Raw genomic sequence first — 19,610 nt, 5'->3', positions numbered from 1 at the left:
CCCAGGTGTGCTCCGTCTTGCACGCTCCGGCTCTCCTTGGAAAGGCGAGGAGGGCGGTGATGCGCCCGGTCCTTTCCGGCTGAGCCGGAGCCCTTGGAGACGAGACGAGCTGAGCTGTCCTTCGCTGCCGGCAGCGCCTCTCGCAGCAGGGGAGCAGCGCGCAGCATAAACCCGTAGCTCCATCTCCCGACGTCCTTCCTTGAAGGCTGATCTATCTTCCTCCCCGGCAGCTCTCCTGCTTTGGCAGTGGCGCAGGCAGTTCCCGTCTGCGTGCAGGAGCGCTTGCTGTTGGGATGGCCCCAGGGGAGCGGAGGATGAGCATGATGAGCGCTGCGTAGGCCTTTTTCATGTGCGTCCCTGACCTGGTAAGAAAAAATCACAGAAATGGCCAAGGTGAATGGCCTCGGGGCTGTTGGTGCGTTTTCTGTGAGAGCTCGAGCATGATCTGAAGGTCTACTCAGAAACTCACTCACAATCAACCCTTGTAAATTTCTGGCCAGAGCTTTTTTTCCATGTACTCAAAAATGCCTCCAGTTCCCGTGCGGTGCCCTGTGCAGTGATTTAGCTCTTCCAGGACTCGAAGGCTTCTTTGCTTTTGCCCCGTGAAGGAGGAAAGGGGGAAGCCTCTCATTCCTGCATCTGCTCTTTTGCCCCGTGCGATACCTGTGCGGGCGGCAGCGCCTCCCTCGCCCCCTGCCCTGCACGTCCCGCTCGGAGGAACCCTGAGGTGCCCGTCCTGCTGCTAGTGGGAAAGCGGGAGCCAGGACAGTGTCCTGGGGCTCCCGCGCGCGGGGCTGGCAGCGCTGCCGGAAACACACGGAGTAAAGGAGGGATTCAGCGACAGGCGAGGGGGCCCGGCGGGCGGCGGCAGCCGTGGCCGCGCTCTCCCGGGGCGGGATCAAAGGCGGCCCCGCGCGTGGCCGCGGAGCCTGCGCGGGGGCGGCACCGCCGGCCGCCGCGGGGCAGCGCGGGAGCGGAGGGCGCAGCGCGGCCCCAGGTAGCGGCGCGGGCGGGCGCAGCGGCGCGGGCGGGCGCCTTTGTTCTCGGCGCGCGGCGGCCCCGCGCTCGCTGCGCCCGTGAGGCGGCGCGAGGCGCCCGGCGGCGGCGGCGGCGGGACGGGCTGCGCGCGGCTCCGGCCGCCCCCGGGAGCGCCGCGCCCTGGGCGCGGAGCGCGGCGCGTTGGGGCCGCGGGGGGCGCGGGCTGTTTGGCCGCCGCTCACGGCGCTCTGCTCTCGCACAGGAAGCGGCTGCGGCGCTCGCCAGCATGAGCAAGTGACCGGCAGCGCCCGGCGCGGCGTCCGCAGAGCCCCCGCCGCCCGCTCGGCACAGCCGGAGCCGCCGGAGGAGCAGCGGGGAGGAGAAGCGCAGCCTCATCAGGTACCCGGCGCTCCGGTGCGAGGCGAGCAAAGGGGGAGCTCCCAAACCGGGGCTCCCTTGCGACGAGAAGGCGCGGGCGCTGCGGGGACCGTGCCCAAGGGCAGCGCGGCCGTTCTGGGTGCCGGGCTACGCACCCGGTGCTCAGGACAGCCCTGGGCGCGCTCGCCAGCGCCGGTGTGCAGGTGCCGTGCGACTTGGGGAGCGCGCGGCTAGAAATACGCTCGGTGAACGCTGAGGAGCAGTTTGTTGACTTGAACGATGGAAGTGTTTTTTTTTTTTTTTTTTTTTTTTTTTTTTCCTCAGGCTTATCCTTTTTTTCTTTTTCCTAATCGGGAGCTACACGTGTCAGCTTTCCAGGAACGCGACATTATGAGGTGGCCGTAGGTGCAGAAAGGGAGCAGGCTGGTGGGGTTTTACAGCAAAACCAACTGTCACCTTATTAACTGTGGGGGGTTCCTGGTGGTTTGTTTTCTTCCGAGGTTCCTGTAACTATTTCTGGTACCAGTGTTTGTTCTTGCAAACAGATCGTTCACACTGCTGCACATGCAGAAGACTTTGTTAAGCGAGGTTCATTGTATTCCATGCAAACAGTTAGGAAAGGTTTGAGATTTCCCTTTATTTAATTAATATATATTTTTTTTCCTTATGTAACTACTTTTTAGTTTATGTGTAACTCCTACCCAGAGGTCCAAGTTGTGCAAAGGCTTGTGCATATTTTTACGTACCTAGAGGCTCCTTGAGAATGGGGCTACTCAGGCATGTCTCTGCAGTGCATGGAATGACGGTAGTCCACAGTTTCCTTCCAGGGGAAAGTATTTTTTGAAGAGGCCAAGTGTTTTCCACATGAAGAAATAGATTTTCTCCAAAAATACCAGCATGTTTTCCATAGGTTGTCTGATGTTAGTACAGACCCCTTTCGATGTGTGTATATATATATATATATATATTTTTTATTGACTGAGGTGGAAGTAGTGAGATTTTATTTAGATGATCCGCTATGAAAAATATTCTTCATGCTTGCAGGGCAGTTTCTGGCTTATTCTGATTAAATATTTCCCTGCGTGGCTTCAGAAAGGGAAGTCCCTTTCTGGCGCGTTGGGGGAAGCCCTCGCTGTTTTATCTGGGGAAACGTGAATCGGCATCTGGTTGATTCCAGAGGCGCTTCCTGCCTGTCGGGAGCAGTGCGGCCGGGTCGCCCTGCGGCAGCGGCGCCGGGGGCCGAGGAGAGCGGCCCGCTCGGAGCGACGTGGCGGCGCGGGCTGAGGAGGGGTTACCGGCGCGGTGCCGGCGGTGCGGGGCTGCGCGCGGCCTCGCGCGCTCCGCAGACGAGCTGACCTAAATTCTGCAGCCGGGCCTGCCTGCGCTCTGCAGCGATGTGATGTGGCAGGCGGCATAACCTGCAGCACATCGGGTTTGCGGGGAAAGGGAAGGAAAGGGCGAGCAGAGGAGATGTTTATGCTGAAAAGCAAATGTGCAGGCAGCGTGCAATTTTTTTGATTGTACTGAATTTCTCTTAAAAGTTGTTTTTTTTGTTGTTGTTGTTCTAACCCATAGTTCTCCATTTTTAATATTGAGAACTTCCTGTGGAGGCAGGATGAGTCTGCACTGTAGGGATTTTCATTAGGGAGAGCAGAGAGGTTGTTTACTCATGGATGGGAGAACATATGGATGGCTTTACGAGCAAGGATTTAGTGGCCGTTTGAAGCTGACACAGTTTTCAGCAGATAAATGGTAGTGCAAATCTTATCATCAGGGAAACAGTTAACCGAGCTGGCACTTGACCATCACCTGTGAGAATGGGGTTAGTGCCCCCTCAACATAAATGGAAAGTTTTCAGGCTGTCGTTCTGGGGAGATTGTATATAATTGACAAACACGATACCAAAATCCCAGTGGAAAATTAAACGCTCCGTCCTTCAAAATGGAGCTCATGGAGCTGCCCTGCCTGCAGAGTTGTGCTCCTGTAGCTGCTCGTGGCAGGACTGCCACCAAAGCAAGCTGCCCTGATGCAGTGCTCCCCCCTTTTCCATCGCCCACCTGGGCTTGCTCTGCTCCCTCCTGAGGTGCCTCTAAGGAAGGATTTTTTTTTTTCTTTTTTTCTGACAGTGCTGCTTGAACCTGATCCTGTGAAAGGAGCAGTTTGTGCTGGCAGAAGAGCCTCTGCCAGCAGAAGGGCTTCTGCAGTATGGGTTTGGCTGGCATAGTTGGGAAGCGAAGGAAGGAGGGGGAGGAGGGAACTGATACAGCTAAATCAGCAAATTTTAAGTGTGGCTGTGGCCTTTGCTGTGCAATTGTTCTGGTCTGATCGCCGTGGTGGAGTGTTTGTGTGTGTATATAATATACGCATGTTGGAAAGCTCTTTTGCAGGAACATAAGCTTTAAGCACGTCTGATTTTTTTCTTTTTAAGACATATTTCTGCAGCTACAGGGCTATGGCGTGCCAGGGAAAATAGTGATGTCCTCAAGCATAGCTGGTTTATTTAAAATCACATTTCACTGATGTGCCTTGAATATGTTTTAAAAACAACTTGTTTGCATAAGTTATTTACTTGCTATGTGCACATAGTAAGTAGCAATGCTCACCCTCTACTGAAAGGTATGAATTTACTTGTTTATTTTCTTATTTTGTTTCTTGCATCCTGCTTAGCACCATTTCAGTGTAGTCAAAAACCCGTTGCCTTGTAAGAGAGAACATTAGATCTCCAGAGGTAGGTAAATATATCAGATCTACATGTTAATAGCTCAAATCTATCCTTGAGTAAATTATAAAACTATATTGTTATCAAGCTTAAAGTTAACGGGTATCCTGAGTCAGCCTGCTCTAATTTGTTTATGGAGTGCCACATTTAATCTGTACTGATGCTCCGTGGTGTTTCGTGTGTATGAGCCATGTGAACCAGTGGCAGAAAGGACAGTTAGGGCAGGGAAAAGAATAGCTTGCTTATGAAAATAAAATCAGTTTGCTGCAACCAGTATTTTTGACAATGGCTGCCAAAGGGAAGGGAAGAGATGGATGTATTGAAGAGCTGTGTATTTATTAGTGTTCTCCAGTCTCTGGGGGCAGCTATTCTTAAATGCAAATATATTGCATGTGATGTAGCTTTTGAGAATGTTAATCTGTAGATAGATTTTTTTTAGCTTAATATTAAAACAGGCTGCTGCTTTAGAAAATGCCTGTTGATTTTTAGAGCTGGATCGGCTTCCTACAGATCTGCATGCTCAAATACCGAGGCAATTATATTGATGTTATTGCCAAGGCTGCCTCAAAGCAGAGGTAGATTTTTACTGAAGTGTAGGTAGAGGTTTTATTTTGACTACTACTTTGCAATAGAAAGGACTTCTACACAGTCACTTCAAGATTATGATTTTCATATGAGATCATGTTTTCTTTTTAGCTTTCTTTGTAAAAGATTTATATTTGTGATGCCACTTTTTCAAAGTTGTCTTTAGATAGAGAAATGGGAAAGTAGCCTTATTTTGGTTACTTCTCACTGGTTTTGCGTCTTTGGGTGGACAAGACTTGTCTGTCACTGAATAACAAAAGCCAGTCCCCACAGCAAAACTTGTGTGAGCTGAGCTGCTTTCAGCCAGCTAGTCCTTCTGTGAGTCTAGATCTAACCCAGCGGTTGGGTATCAGCTGTGACATCTGGGTAAGGAAAGAGACGGACGGACATAGAGATGCTTGTCAGCAAACCTGCTGTAGCCCGCAGAAATGTGAGCAAGGTCAGAATGTAGCAGTTCTCCATTTAAATTTACACCAGAAAAATATTATGTTGCATATTTTCATGTGTTCAGACCTGTTTCCTGCAGGATAGATACCAAGCTCAGCAGACTGGAGTGTTATCTTAGCTATGTGTTTTGATACAGTATGATGTTTTGAAATATTTGCCTGCCATCCATTTTCCACTGGAACCTCTGGAGGTGAATTCTGGATGGATGGGGAGAAGTTCTGGGCTTGTAGTGGCTCCCTGAAGCTTCATCCCTTGCGTTAGGCAGTGCTTATGCAAGTAAGGCTGAGGCATCGCTCTGTCGTCCCATGGAGGTTAGTTGTGAGCACCAGAGAGCATTGACTGTTGTAGTATCTTTTGTACTGTAATATCGTGTTACTTTGTGCACTGCTTTTTATGGGCTACTTTTAGAGAATTTTTATTTTTTAAATAAATAACACATTATTTTATTATTATTATTATTATCATTATTCCAAGTGCTAAAAAAGTGCATGTAATCCTACCATACTACTGCCTCTGGTGCCTGAATGTGTAAAACCTGCCCTTATTGCTGAGCAATCAGCTCTCAGACTTTCCATTTACTTGACTTTGCATTTCACAAATTAGCTCTTGCTTACTTGGTGCTGTAGCAAAGTTTTCTGTGCATAATTGGAATTGATTGGATCAACAAGGCATCGAACTTTTTCCTATTCCCTACACTCCTATGTTCTGCAGGAGGTGGACAAAAGAATTACCTCCTGCTCAAAAACAGGATCTGCCACCTTTTTGAAGTAAATATCCTTTCCAAAACAGGCTGCAAAGCCATTTTTAAGAGGAATTCAAATCTTGCAAGGGATTTAGGACTGTTCAGGCTAATTATGTTTAAATTAAATAAAATCAATGTCCATGAAAAGTAATTTTGTAAGTACCAAAATCTCAGAGATCCCCTGGACGTATTGCTGTGAAATCTTGCAGTAGTTAAAGCAAAATGCTGCCCTGCTTCATCTGGATCCTGTCCGTGGAGGAACACGGAGCCTGGGGACGGAGGAGACGGAGCTGACAGACCAGTGGCTGCTGCCTGCACCCTCACTGGTGACAGGAGTGGTGGGGACAGGGCATAGGCGCAAGAAGCAGCTTTGTAAAATACCCGCGATGCCAAGAACTCTCTCGCTTGTCAAGCACCATTTGTGACTGTTAGTAGGTTCATCTGACTTGAGATATACAAGCGTGGCTTTTAGCACTCTTTTTTTTTTGTTGTTGTTTGTTTGTTAATTTGTTTGTTTTCTTCTGTCCTAACAGGTCTTCTAAGTGTTTTATTTGGTTGGCTGGTGTTGTGCCCCTGCCCTATCTCAACTAGGGCTCAGGCTGCAGAAAACAATGGAGATTTTTTTTCTTCAGTAAAACCATGTGTGTAGACTATGGGAGGTAGGAACTGGAGCACTCATCCATAAACATTTACCAGCGCTTATTTCAGCTGAAATTTCTAGCTGTTTTTTTGTAACTACTAGAACTCAAGGCTCCTGAAATATCCCAAACTTGCTTTGCTTTAAAATGTACTTTTTATATATATATATGTAATATCCTAACTAGGAGGAGTATTGCCTAATAGGCTGGATAGCACTTACATCCCTACTTGAGTGAACTCAGGCTGTTTTTTTGCACTGTCACCGAGTTGACTTTGGGGGTTGCTCACAAGGAAATGTTAGTGGAAAGAGAAAAACACTTGAAAAGGGGGGTGAAGAATGGCGAGCCCAGGGCTGTCATGCGCTGTGGGTATATTACGTGCCGAGGCCCTGACCTGCTGGAGGCCTCCAGCTCCTTCTGCCATCTAAACGTTTAATGGCAGCAACGCTCGGCAGCGGGCGGAAGATGGAGCGCGCGAGACGGCGCCTTGGAGGGCGGCCTTTAGTCCCGTCCCCAAAGTTGGGCATTGGGAGGTCCCTGCCCGCCGGGGGGTGCAGGGCAGGGTGCTGCTGCCCAGTGCACGTTGCAGCCCTCGGTGGCCAGCGCCCTCCTCTAGTGCTGGTCAGCCAAGCAACACAGCAGTGCTCTTATTTGACCTGTTTCTTTTTTTTTCCTGCATATTTGTGCTGCAGAAATTCCGTGAGTTATATTCGTTTTTCACAGAGTCGTTGTAGCAGAAAAAGCTGTAGTCAGTGATGACATCTGAGAACAACCAAAAAAGAGCAAGAGACCCCCAAAAAAGCACCCAGAAGATCTCCCAACAAGCAGAGCAGGAGCTGTGCCCTGTGTGTGGTTGGGGGCTGTGGGCACCACAGGGCACTCGCTGACCATCCTCATCCTTGGCCGGTATGGGAACCTGAGGCGAGCTTTGGTTGTTTGGAACAAGGACAAACGCAGTTGTGCTCCCCAGCTGAGTGCTCTGAACAGTCCTGTTAATGTGCTGTTACTGAAAATATTCAAATGCCTGAGCTTTACAGCTTGTCCCAAAGCCCTGGGGCTAATTCTTGGCTTTGTGGGCTGTTGGCGGTGCTGGAACAAGGCGGGCTGTAGGGTCAGATCATTTTACAAAGCGATTCTCAAAAATATCTTGATGACCCTTTTGAGTTGGAGGTGTCCCCAAGATAAGTGAATCTGACTGATCCGAGGCCAGGGATGCGAGTGTGTCTTGCTTATCGAACGCGCTGGATGCGGATTGATGTGCCTCGGGTTAGGGGGCAGCATGTGAACCAGCGCAGGCTGAGGATATTTTCCAAGGTTTGAACAGTTTTAATAGCGGGTTTGCTGATGTTTCTTTGATATCTTTGTGGAGCGTCACCTACCATATTAAAAGTCTGCGCAGGGATGGAGCTGCCTGCTCCGCTCCGTACGCCGGGTGGGCTGGGGCGGCCGGCAGAGCCGCAGGCTGGAGCCTCTCAGGTCCCTGTGCGTGGTGGGCACTCAGTTTTGATACTGCAAGAGCAACTGGGGGCCGCTTGGCCTCTGGTTGTGCCCTGGTGCTGAGCTGTGCTACAAGGGGCGCCTTCCCTGCAGCTCTGCAACATGGTGCTCATTAGCAAATGATCGTCAAGCATCTGGGGAGGGCAGTTGGATTTAGTCCCGTTTTGTGATCCTGGCTCACTTTCATGGGCTTGTTTCCAGTTATTCCCCATTACTTTGCAATAAATGAGACTTACTGGAGTTTCAGACTGCTCCGGTTTGTCTTTTGTCTGAACTGCTGGGTCGCCAGGACAGAGAGGGACTGGGAAACGGGGCGGCTGAAGAGCCAGCGGGAAGGCCCGGCGAGCCCGGGCTGCGGAGTGGGGAGCGCAGCAGGCCCTGCGCCACGGCGCATCCTCGTGCTGCAGCGCGTTGCCACGCTGGCTTGGCGTAGCGCTTTGCCTTGGCATTCAGGTATCTTCCTGTGACTGACCGTAACTTCTTATTACTTTAATTCCTTTTAGTTGGATCAGTTTAGTTTTTCTTTTTCTTTTTTTAATGGAAGCTAGGGAGAAGGATGAGTGCCAGAAGTCTTTAGCACAGCTTTCATCATTTTGATTTTTTTAAATAAAAGTGTTTCTGAAAATAACTATGCACATGTGTACCAGAGTGTAAATCAAATAAATCAAACTATTTGAAAAGGTCTTTTTTTTTCTTTTTCTTTTTTTTTTTTTTTTTTACAGCTTTACTGGAGTAAAGTTAGAAGCCTGGTTGTTTCAATTGAAGTTCCAGATATGAATCCTGTGAATTTCTTGTTAGCTCTGACCATGCAGACCTAAAGGCAGCAGCTCACGCTTCCACAGAAACATTCCCAGGAAACCCGGGGATCCAGGAGAGACGAGGCACTGGTGCACTCCAGCCTGGACGTTTCCGTGTGCTCCGTGCCGTTCCCTTCCCTCCCTTCCCCGCGGTGCTTGCTGAGCCCGGCAGCCCTTGTCTTGCTGCTGCTGACAGAAAGCTGCGTGCGTGGGAGCTCTGCAACTGCGCCGTACCGTGCCGGGTAATTTTAGCACAGGAAAGGGCGAGCGCTGCACGCGGGCCCGGCGCTCGCGCCCCAGGCGTGCAGCTTGGCTGGTAGGGGTGCTCGTCCTGAAAGGAGGTTTCTGTGGGTGTGGGGTGCAGGGTCGAGGCCTTAATCTTATAAACTTAAAAGGCGCCTGCTCTGCATGCTTGCATAGAGCCAGATTCCCTTGCAGATGGTAGGCATGGTCTGTAGGAGCATAAAAATGCTGTCATTTGCTGGGGTGTTTATGGAGAGCTCCTGGTGACGTGAATGAAGCCTTCTCCCATGTCTCACAGTACATCCCGTCACCAAGAGAACTGGCATTTTTGCAATGGATGACTGAGGTGGACTTTATCTTCTCTTGTTTCTCTTAATCTACAACTTACATATCTTATTTTGCCTCGTGATTCTTTGTGATTTTCCTTGCAGGCTCGACGGAAAGGTGATCTGTTGTGGGAGAGAGGAATGAAGCTACTGAGATCCTTTCTTGCGTGCAGGGTCAAGCATCGTGCTTGGGAGGGTAACGCTGTGGTGCAAGGACATTCATCTCGTGCAATTGAGACTTTGGTCAAAAGCAGGGGGGGAAAAAGATGAGTCATCACAGGAGTTTAGGTAGCTGAAAGGATTGATAAATAATTAATTTTAAAACAAGAAGCCCTTCCCTTCATGTCCTCGTTTTCAACCACTCAAAACATTGTCAGATTCTCACATTTAGTTTAGCATTTGAGTGCCGGGGATAGGCACTCTTTCTCTAATCTGCAAATGTTGCTTTCTCTTTGCTTTTTTTTGTGTTATTTATAGAGATATAAATGTCAGACTTGGTCAGAGTGTTTTGGCACTTTGAAAAGTCTAATATTCCCATTAGTCTGGAGTGAGGATGAGGGTTAATGGTACTTGCTTCATAACTGTTCTGCCTTGTGCTCTGCACTAGCTGCTTCAGGGATAAAGGTGCAGGATTTCTTTGGTGCTTGTGTACATTTGCATACAGCCTCATTTGCTTTTGCTCAATAAGTGTTTCTTAAACCTCTTATTTGAGCAGGTTTGTGTTTAGGCTGGATATCTAATGGGAAAGCCTAGGACCAGGATGCGTTTTTGAATATGCTGGACTAGTGAAATTGGAGAATCTTGCAGACTGCACTGTGACCCTGAAGGGATGACTCAAACCTAGACCTTTGAATCCAGTTTAATTAACATAATTAATGTCTATTTGAGTAGTTTTTCAGCTGTAGTCGGCCAAAGACAACGGGTCAATCAAAACCAATTAATGAAAGGCACAGAAGCTTCAGCTGCTTTTGATGCAAATCGATACCCTCTGAGTGCTTCTGTCTGGGGTAGATTTTTGATATGAGGTCCACTTTGTGGCTGTGATCTTGGAGGAGGTAATAAGCTAGATTTGTCTTTTTATTAATTCAAACCCTGCTGTGTGGAGTCCTGGGCATTTTCAGTATTGAAGCATGAATGTGTTCATTGCACTGTGCATATAGGTCAAGGCATTTGTCTGCTGACAGTGTCCAAAATAACACTCTCCGACTTTCCTTTGATTTTTACTAAAAATTGTTAAAGGTGGGTGCAAATGCGCATAACTTTTAACTTAGGATGTCACTATAGCTTACAGTTTAAATCTGAAATGCTTCACATCTTCAGTTTCACTGTCCCCTCGGTCATTAAATCTTGCATTATGGCTGTGCTCCGGTCTCCACATCAGGCTGCCCTGAGGAGGAGCTGCCTGTCAGGTATTTGGCACGCAGACGTAGCTGCAGCCTTCTGGTGTTGGTATTTATGGCACTGCGTCTTGTCAGGTGCACAGCGGGGCAGGCGGCTCAACCTTGCTCTCTCCAAGACCTGACCCCGTGAAGACTTATCTAAATTGTCCAGCTTGCAGATACAGATATACTTTAGCCTGCTTTAACCATGAACTTTAATTTACCTTAGTCAGAAGTTAAGATTTAGCTGCAGTGCAGCATGAGTTCTTTGTAACTTTGGGGTTTTTTCTTTTTTTTTTTGCATGGTGCAGAGTTACTGTGCTTGGAGTTTTTGGAGCAGAAGAGCACACAGGACTGCTGTGCAAGCACCATGCCGGAGTTCAACTCCAGTTGGTTTTGTAAAAGGAATTGTGCAGCCTTTTTAATAAGATAAACATTTTCCTTGACTCAGAGTGTGAAAGAGGAAGGGTTGTGGGGTTTATGTGTTTTCTTTTTTTCCTTTGATAGGGGTTAAATGGATTAAAGGTGGGGAATGTGGAGCCGATGAAGAAATTTTAGCCGTGGGGAAGGATTCTTGGTGTTTTGCAAGGCCTGACCTCCGTGAAATCTGCCTTTGCTCTGGCAGAGCCTCCCTGAGTAAATGTCATGGGCAGGGTGGAGTGGATGTTCACCTGGCAGGTAGCGGAGAGGAGGACGGAAAGGCGGCTCCTGTGAGGGCTGAATGGTTTCGTGGCTCCGAGTAGACAAAACCTGCTCTGTGGCAGTGTGGGCAGGGAAATTTGGAGGTGGGAGAGGTGAAGGGAGTGTGCAGCTGGGGTGATGTTTGTGTGGTCGAAGGAAGAAGTAGGGCCTGGAGTTTGCAGCCTGACAGTTCCTGAGCAGACCAGTAAGCCGAAGGGAGCTAGTGAGCGGGTGCTGGGCTGCAAGCGACCTACTGCAGTCTGCTGGGTAGGTGTGGATAGAAGGACAGCGAGGTGACCTAGGGGACAGGAAATTGTGCGACTGGTCGGGAGGAGATGTCGACAGATGCCCTGTCCACTCGGGACGCTGCTGTGGGGCCTCGCGGTGCAGCTCTGCTCACTGTATTCAGCGAGCACCTGCAGAGCCACTTTGCTTGGGACTCCTGTACAAGTCAGGGGAGGATGAAAAGGGGGTCAGAGTTTACCTCAGTTTCCCCCAGACCTTATTTTTTTTCTGCTCACAGACTTTCCTGCAGAGAGATGTTTGCGGGGTGAGCAGTGGAGCTGTGAGGGGATTCTCTAGCAAGGCCTGGCTGCTGATGCTCCCACCTGAGAAGTGGGTACCACCAGGACAGCTCATCTGCTGCACTTGGTCAAGTGTATAAAGCAAGAGCTCTTAAAACCCCAATGTGTGCCAAGGCAGTACTTTTGCATTAAGCCTTGGTAACTTTTGCAATAGTGCATCTCCTTCTAAATACTTGTAACTAAGTGATAAAGATGATTTCCTCCTTCTCCCTCCCCACCTCTTTTTTTATGTGTATTTTTTTTAATTGAACTGGAAATGGTCCAACAAAGGTTTTCAGGCCTGGGTACAAGAATGCAACTTGTCATGTGGTGTCTCATCAGATTGGAAGCCTGCAGACAGCGAGCCTGCCTGGATTTTCCAACACTCGCCTTTCTGCTATTGTAGTCACAACATCTCCGGTCACAGCGGTGAGAAACCTCTGCTGATGATCATTGGAAGTGACTGCTCTTGTATGTTTTGGTTATGGGGGTAACAAAGCCTGTGAAATGCGACTTCATCCATGGAAAAATAATGCTCTGAAATATTCCTTTGCCATTTCTAATAGGATCATTTTTCACTTGCACATTTGCATTGGTATCAGTGTGTTTATAATTGACAAATACAGTGCCCTCTGCGGATAATTGGTTATTAGGTTGGATGGGCTCCCGTAGCGCCCTTGGTGCTGCAGCTTTCCCCGCTTTGCCTGTGCACGCAGCCGAGTTGTGGATGTGTCTGCATCCCGCTGGCGGCAAGGAGAAGGGAATGTCCCTCGCGCGGTCGGCGTGGGGGAGGCCTCGAATGTTGGACACCCCTTCACAGCCCATCCGTGTTGCGAGGAGGAGGAGGTTGCTGTTCAGGAGGAAATTCAGGAACAGTGCTCTCGTACCTCTCCTGCTCTCCCAAACTCTGTGGAGTATTGGGGGGCCTGGTGGGAGCATCCCGGTGGACCAGAGCACTCCAGGCTGGCTCCTCCGGCTTTCGGTGTGAGGGACACAAGCAGGAGGCTGCTGCTTCCAGCTTCTCCATGAGGACGTGGTGAGCGTGTTGCTGAGGTGCTGCTGGAATATCAGTAGCGTCATAAATCTAGTTTTAAAGGCAGATGTGGGGATTTACAGGCTCCACGAACTAAGAAAAGCAGTTGCAGTGACAGCAAGCTATGAACATGAGAAAATGGCTTGTCTCTGATCACCAGGCGTAAAAGCCGAAGGAGAGGATGAAGACAGATGAAGCAGCCAGGTGAATATAGCCAGAGAGGAGTGAAGAAGCCGAAAACCTCCTCCTTTCCCTCCAGAGCTGCTTTTTTGTCAGTGACAAACAATCACGGGATGAGCTGGTTTGGACCTGCAGCCGAGACAGTTACTGTGATCTGCAAAACTCATCCCCAGAGAAGACTCTGCCCGAGGGCGGGGAGCATTCAGCGGCGCCACATCTTGTGGGTCTAAACCCAGAGTTCCTGCTCTGTTTGGTGTTGTGTTCCAGGCGAGGCTTAAAGTCTCCCAACGAGGGGCTTAAGTTGAGCCTCGCGCTGTGTCCTCGCGTGGTGGCGGTGGCTGTGCAGCTGCGGGCTGGGCTGCAGGCAGGCGAGAGGCGCCCCGAGGGATGCAGGGGAGTCCGGGACGCTCTTGGCAGGATAAGAAGCATTTGAAACGAAGGCAAGGTGCCCTATGGAAACGCTTTCCTAAAGCAGACCTGGTAAATACACAGTCATGAGGTCATTTACTAGAATTTGAGCTTTCATGATTGTGTGGTTTCTCACATTCTTCTGGTCTGGCCTTGAACCAGCCTCCTGCTGCGTGGGGTTGCTTGGATTTGTGGTCCCGACAAACTATGCTGAGCAGTTACTCCTGCCTGCATCCTGTATGTGGTTCTGGAGCTGAGGGCCGGTCTTCACACGCCGGGCAGAAATGATTCAGAGCAACTGGAGGTGTGAATTCCAAGTGCCCAGCTTAGATAGCCCTGTGTCGCTGGGGCAGAGCAGTGCAGAGGCACTCGGATTCCGAGAACAGGAGACAAAGAGGGCCGTAAAGCAGTTAATCAATTCATTTTTAAATTTTTATCCTTTTAGTCTTCTTGGAAGTAATCCAAAGTGCCTTGTGTGGACAAAGCTTTAAAGCAGATTATGCTAAATAGAAAGGCTGCTCTTAAGAAAGTGGGCACATTTATGCGGACACGAGATGTATTGCTAGTCAGGAACAGCACTTGTGTGTTTAAGTTGCTCTGTACTTTCATCTGAATTTGATTTTCAAACACAGATTCCTTCAGACCCAGCTAACCTTAAACAGAAATTATGAAAGGAATGTGAATTGACTTTACTCCTCACAATGCACTTCTGAAACATTGTTATGGCATCTTAAACTTGTCGTTAACCATGTCATTACTGATTTTTTTTGTAGAAATTTATTAGTTAACATATTTTATTGATGATAGTGAATGTAATGCACATTTTAGATGTGTAGAGCCTGCCAGCTGGTTTCGTTTAAGTTTTTTCCAGGCTGGTGGAGAGGAATGTGAAAGGAGTTTAATAAGAGTATGAGCACTCTAGGACATCTTGGACTTCTGGCCCAACCAAAATTCTTCCCATCCCTTTGTATATTTCCATGCAAAGAGGAACATGCACTTCTGCAAAATCCAGGTAGTAGGAAAAGGTTGAAGGTTTTAGTGTCTGAAGCTTTTGGCAACCCACATGGTTATATTTGCCCTCGAGGCTGGAGCTGGGAACAGCAATCCTAGCACAGGCAGCGCACACGTCACAGACTGTCTGTCCAGATCGATGGTTTTTAATACTTGCAGCCTAATTTAGGGGCAATTTGTTGCAGAAGGCATGGGTAGGGCTCTAATTTTGCTCTTTAATGTATTGCTACAGTCTTTTTTTTCCCTCCTCCACCTTCCCTCCCATTTTGCCATTTGAAAAGGAAGAGAAGACTAAAATACTCTCTGTGTTCTCTTTTAGTCATTTTAAGTTGTGGGGAAGAAAGGAAAAAAGCATTGCAGTATCTGATGTGCAGCAAGCACCCAGTCATCTCATGTTCAGCTGCTGATTTTAGACTCTCCATATTTCTGCTGTCACTCAGTGTGTGCAAGCAGGTGCTTCAGGAGCTGCGTGGGACTTGCGACGATGCAGAAGGGTCCGCTGAGCTGCGTCTGTCCTGTGCTCCCCACTGTGCCTCCCAGGCAATTAACAGATCACTGTCCATTAATAGTTAGCAGGTTTAAGTCAAATTATACTCGATATTGGTAGGATCTGAATGCTTTTCCTGCTTCTATGGCAACTGCACAGCCAAATTTGTGTTTTTCTTGCTGAGCACTTTGAAGATTTATTGCCTTTTGGAAGACTTGGTCCTGGAGGCTAAAGGTTGCTTGTGTGCCGAGATTCCTGCGCCGCATGCGCGAGGCCGGGCAGAGCGCGGGCGCTCCCGGGTAAGGGCTGCTGCGTCCGCCTCGTTGCGCGCGTGCTCGGCGTCGCCCTCAGCCCCGGTGCCGCGCGGAGCACGGTCTGCCACGAGGAGCCGGGGCTGTGTGTCCAGCCCGGGCGCGTGGCGAGAGCCTCGCTGCTGCAGTCGAGGGGCAGGAGAAGCCAGTACACGTTTTGCATGTGCAGAATTCTTGGTGAATGTGTGAAATGGCCAGTCAGCAAACCTAGCGTTAGCCTCCCTCCACAGGCTCCACTCCGCTTTGTGTCCGCCAAGGTGCTGGACATCTGTTGGCGTCATGGAAAGGTGCTCGGTGCCTCGGAAGTTCAGCTCCAGCTGGACTTGCAGCTGTTGGGGACCTTGTTATCACACGACTGGAAGATGGCAGTTGCCACAGGATGGCTGAGCATGACCCTACTGTGTGTAACACAGGGAAATGGAGAGCAACAGGGCACGTCTGGCATCACTGAGGAGAATTTAGTTAATGGCATTGTAAGCGGGGCGGTGGGGAGGGAAAGAGTTGAATCTTGATAAGAAAAAAGTGAATAGCCAAGAAGTTGAAATTTTATTTTATTTTTCTAAGACAACAATAAGGCTAACAGCCCTCTTTGACTTCACAATGCATCTACAAATTTGAGAGCAAAATGCAGAAATGAGGAGGGAAATGGATGCATGGGGATCAGCGTACCTTTATGCTAAAAAGTTAGGAAGTAAATTTAGGAGAATAAACTCCCCATATTTCCTATAGCTTAAATGTGTTAGGAGTCAAATAACTCAAGTTACTGGGTGGAGGTAATCGTTGATTTGAAAAAAAAAAAAAAAAAAAAAAAAGAGGTGGTAGTAGTAGTAGTTCTTAGTACTGTGTTTGGGAAGGTGCAATGATAAAGTCACACCAAAAGAGTGATACATTTTGTAAATCTGTTTCTAGTAAATGAAAATTTAATAACTTGTAGGGATAGGCACATGTAAATCTGCAGCACTATAACACAGCTGTTTTAAAGAATTTTCTGAAAAGGCTGCAGGTCTGCAGGCAACAATTTTTAATAACTGCTGCTATAGGGGAACTCAGATACTGGTGTTAGCAAGAGGAAGGAAGGGTGGGTGACTCATTTGAGCGTATTCCAGCTTGCCTGGCATTCATCCTCATCATGGTATCGGAAAAAATAATTCAATATTAAATTGATTTAAAAGACCAGATCAACGAATGCCAGCCTGTATCGCTTTGTGGGAATGCCCTAGGAACATGGCAGTGCTCTAGGAACTCGTAGGTGTGACTTGGGAGAGCTGTGTGGATGTAGCAGCGCTGCGTCTCTGAATGGCTCCATGTGGGGGACAGCCCAGTCCTCCGGTCCTCCGTTTTCCCTGGCTCCCGCTGCCTTGGCCCAGCCAGGGCCAGCCAGGGCTTCGGCGAATCTGTCCCCCTGTCCTGACACGTTGCTTCCAGGTGGTGATGCGTTAAGAACTGACTAACTGTTTTATAAAAATTAGTCATCGGTGGTGAATCATTGTCAAATGGAAACGCTTCTAGAAATCTGTTTTAAGGAGGCGGGTTTCCATTAGACCTTTTCATCACGCATCTGGTAGCGAATGCAGCATCGCTACTGATAAAATTGGCAGGCCGTGCCACGCAGGCAGGGTGGTAAGTGAGGACAAGGCGGTTATACAGAGTAATTTGGGTGTCTTTGAGCAGCTTTTGGTGAGCTGTATTGAACGAAAATGCATTTTAATAGAAGCAAGATCACAGGGCCTGCAGGTGACACAGCACAGTGACAGGATAAGAGCCTGAGGAGTAGCATCCTTCAGGGTACAGGGAGTCAACAGCTTGACATGCCTGACTCGTCTGGAGGAGCCTGCCAGAAGGAGGATCGAGTTGGGAAGGAGTTGGAGGAGGTGCAGGAGGGCTGCATGGTGCCAGGTTCTGCTGAGGGAGCCTGAGAAGCTCCACCAGGATCAGCCAGTGGGATGACGTGGGGGCTGGAGAGCAGCGCTTCCGAGGGGAGCCGCCATGGGCATGAGGCGCCTGGCTAGAGCTGAGGGAGGCCATGTTAGGCTGGAAACCAGGCATGTGTTTGTAAGGGTCAGGGAGTAACAAATAAATGACCAAGGAAAGAGGTGGATTTCCCCCAGATTGTTCCTGAGGCTGGAGGCCTTTCTGGAAGTGCTGTGTTAGGCAAGCAAAGGTTTGGCTTTCAGCTGTGTGAACTTTACTGGGCCAAACACAGGTAAAACTGAGTATAGAGGTTTGTGGTGTCCCTGTGGCATCTGTAGTTCATGGATGGACTGTCCTGACATGCAAAGTAAAATGTTCCTCACATGCGCCGTGCTGAATAATGGAGCACTAGCTGGCCTCTCTGATGGACAGTATAGATTGTGTATGTACATATACATGCATATGTGTATATGTATATATGTATGTGTGTGTATCCATCTCTGTATGGAACTTATATCTGGATGGTGCCTCCTGATTGGAACACCTAGTTATTCTGTTACATATTTGGAGAGATGCAGAGGAAATTGGGAGTCCGCCTGAGGCTCCCTGTGGAGTTCCTCAGCAGGCAGCGCGGCTCCTCGTGGCTTCCTCACCCCACACGTGTGAGGACGCGGCGGGACGAGCAGCAGGGAGCCCTGCATGCCGGGGAGCCGGGGCAGCGAGCGCCGCTGCGGCAGGGCTGGCAGGGAGTTAGTTAGCCAGTTAGTTAGTTAGTTAGTTAGGAGCAGTTAGCCCTGGACCTCCCCCATCGTGGCAGCCGCGGGGTGAGAATTAGGTACTTTCTAGGAAGGATTAGGAACCTCAGGGAATGAGATTATTTGGTTTAACATTTAAAGTAGTGTTCTGGGGTTTAAAAGCCTTTTGTACCAAAGGGGAGCTAACCTGGTGGGCAGCTTGTTATCCAATTGTTTGGGAGGGAGCTTCTTTCACAGAAACATCTGGTTCTAGCTGCTTTCCACAACAGGAACTGGTGATTCAGAGACCGCTTCTATATTTAACGTGGCCCCTGCTGAAGCAACGTTGAGGGTGTGTGTTGGGAGGGGAGGTGGCGATAAAGGCTCCCTGCGCTCTGAAATGTGGCCCTGCCTTGATTACAGAGCGGAGGTGCTGATACCCAAACGGCGCGTGCACGTCGGGCAGCAAGCTGGCCTCAAGGGTTTGGCTTCTCGGGAATCCCGTTCAACACGGTAGAGTGACAGTATGCAAAGTAATTGCAGATAAAAAAAGTTTGAGGACTGGTATCTTTAGATGCGGAGAGAGCGATGAGAGCGGGCCACGGAAATTTCACATGTTGGGGGAAGAAGGTCCGACCGTGGGGCTTTGACGAGCAGTGTGTGTGCCGGCATCGTGGGTGCCGTGCGGCCGTTCCGCTGCCGCTTCCCTCGCGTGGCTCCAAGGCCGGGCAGTGCCCGCGCCGGCAGCGCCTGCCTCGCGTGCCAGGGAGCCCTTCTGTGCTGCTCCGAGCTGGTGTCCGCACGGAAGCGCCCGTGCCTGCTCAAGGACACCCCGCAGCTCCCGCGTGGCTCTTGTGAGCCGCCTCTTTGCTCTGCCCGAGAGTCCTGGTGAAAAGGAGGCTGCTGAATTACAGTCCTCAAGTGAGACCAATGCAAGAGAAGTTTTTAGGATTCCAGCACAGCTTGGTCCTGCTGCCCTGGGCTGCCTATCTAGTTTAGCCTAGCACCAGCCTGGCAGAGCAGCAGGCAGGAGTACTGGAGCTTCAAACAGAGGAAAATGCTGTGTTAGGGTCGTGGCTGCAATGAAGCATTGACGAGCTCTGCTCTCTCGGAAGAGCTGCGTCGGGAAGTGCACTGTGCAAGTGTGGGATGCTGTGGCTCTTGCGGGAATGCAGCATTTTTTCCTGCAAACGGTCACCCTAGTACATTTTTCTTTTTGCAGAAGATGCTAAATGTGTTGGAAACATGAATGATATACTGCAGCAAAAGACTCTTCTGAGGTTCTTTTTTTTTTTTTAAATGAGAGGGATTTAATTTGCTGAGTGAGTTTTCAGTAGTTCCTCAGTACATGCCATTGTACTACTTGCGTGGTGTCTTACTGTGCTTCTGGCCTGATCTGGGCTGTGATGACTGCACAAATGGCGCCATTTGCTAACTGTGGAAAGATGGCTTGATCTGTAAGAGACAATTCTGTGTGCACACATGTGTTTTACAATGTAATTGCAAATCAAAAATTAGGAAAGTTCAGTTAATGCCAAATACAAGCTGTATTCATAGCTCTT

The 19,610-nt window shown here is 49.3% G+C and overlaps 1 protein-coding gene across 1 annotated transcript in view; it reads left to right on the top strand.

Annotated features, from left to right (window-relative positions):
• The first annotated feature begins 1,241 nt into the window (after positions 1 to 1,241).
• The window catches only part of LRRC8D (leucine rich repeat containing 8 VRAC subunit D), a 34,642-nt gene continuing 16,273 nt past the window's right edge, over positions 1,242 to 19,610 (top strand). The window contains exon 1 of the mRNA XM_088526007.1: positions 1,242 to 1,377. The gene's annotated coding sequence lies outside the window, so the exon portion shown is untranslated. The remainder of the gene's footprint in view (positions 1,378 to 19,610) is intronic.

Source organism: Tinamus guttatus, unplaced genomic scaffold (genome assembly GCF_059628265.1).
Source record: "Tinamus guttatus ecotype Peru unplaced genomic scaffold, ASM5962826v1 Tinamus_guttatus_pri_ptg000242l, whole genome shotgun sequence".
Lineage (NCBI taxonomy): Eukaryota > Metazoa > Chordata > Aves > Tinamiformes > Tinamidae > Tinamus > Tinamus guttatus.
Note: the sequence above shows the minus strand (reverse complement) of the source record. Positions and strands in the feature narration are given on the sequence as shown.